The sequence below is a fragment of the Chiloscyllium punctatum genome, unplaced genomic scaffold, assembly GCF_047496795.1.
Source record: "Chiloscyllium punctatum isolate Juve2018m unplaced genomic scaffold, sChiPun1.3 scaffold_1120, whole genome shotgun sequence".
In the NCBI taxonomy this organism is placed as follows: Eukaryota; Metazoa; Chordata; class Chondrichthyes; order Orectolobiformes; family Hemiscylliidae; genus Chiloscyllium; species Chiloscyllium punctatum.
The window spans coordinates 35,318-36,559 of record NW_027310854.1 but is presented as its reverse complement, the minus strand read 5'-3'; the positions used below and the strand labels follow the sequence as shown (position 1 = coordinate 36,559).

General features: G+C 64.9%; 1 non-coding gene across 1 annotated transcript; it reads right to left on the bottom strand.

Annotated features, from left to right (window-relative positions):
• Positions 1 to 298: 298 nt before the first annotated feature.
• Positions 299 to 452, bottom strand: LOC140474663 (5.8S ribosomal RNA). The gene has a single exon (XR_011959306.1). It is a non-coding gene; the product is annotated as a 5.8S ribosomal RNA (ribosomal RNA).
• Between the last annotated feature and the right edge of the window lie 790 nt (positions 453 to 1,242).

The following is a 1,242-nucleotide window of genomic DNA, read 5'->3' as shown; positions in this document are numbered from 1 at the left end:
CCCAGAGACCAGGAGGGTTGGCACACACACACAGTGTGAACCACCGACAGCCATTCTGGGACCGGTGACAGCCGTGCTGGCCCCACTGCCACGACACAGACGGACGCCAGGCCGCGCTCCCCGGCGGGGGGATGGCGTCGAGCCTGACGAACGGAATGTGCAGGGTGGGGGGGAAAGGCCAAGCGCTCCGACGCCGGAGGGCTCCGGAGTCTGAACTTAGGGGGACAAAGAGGACGGGTCCTCTGCGACACCCCAGCCGCGCTCTCGCCAGCCAAGGCGAGTGCGATTGATTGCCAAACGACCCTCAGACAGGCGTGGCCCCGGGAAGAACCCGGGGCCGCAAAGTGCGTTCAAAGTGTCGATGATCAATGTGTCCTGCAATTCACATTAATTCTCGCAGCTAGCTGCGTTCGTCATCGACGCACGAGCCGAGTGATCCACCGTCAAGAGTTGTCTGAGTTTGTTTTAGGTCTCTCCCTCGCCAGAGGAAAGCGACCCGGACCGCACATACGCTCCCCACCTTGAGCTACAGCCACCTGCACGCCGGCGTGCGGGCGGAGCAGGGTGGCGTGAAGCGATGGGGAGCACCATCCTGGTGCGGCCCGCAGAAACATACGTCTATTGGGGGGAGGAGGACAGGGCGCCCAAGAGGCGATGCGTGCCCCAACGCACCGCAGCGACGGAGGCAGGATCACCGCCACCATGTCGCCCGCCTAGTATCACGAGGCGTGCAGCAGCTTTGCCCTAGGAAAAGCAGAGGCGGGAACGGGCACCGGCCATCGGTTCGGCAGCGTCACTGACGCGTGCACGTGGCGGCGTGTCGGCGAGCGGACTTCCTGCGAGGAGGCGGGGGCGGCACTCGCCCGAGCAGACGCCCGCCCGGCCCAGCCACCGCCGAGGTGGACTGGGAGTCGCGGCAACGGCTCGTCATACTCGTTCCCACACTCACAGCGCAGCTTGCCCGCAAGCCACCGACCACCGATCGACGCCAGGCGCCCCGACCGAGAGCGGGATCGCTCGTTCGCCCTGCTGGCAGTTCGCTGGGGATCACTACTGCACGGAGCTCGGAGACCGACGGGCGGCAACTCGAGAGTCTTTAAACCACCACCCCCATCCCGCAAGTGCAAAGAGGCTGTATACGCACAGACGGGTGAGGGGAATAGGTACCCCGTCGGGTTTGAAGGGAGCGTGACTAGATAGCAACGATGTAAACCCAGCCGATTTGGGAGCGAAAGACCGGCG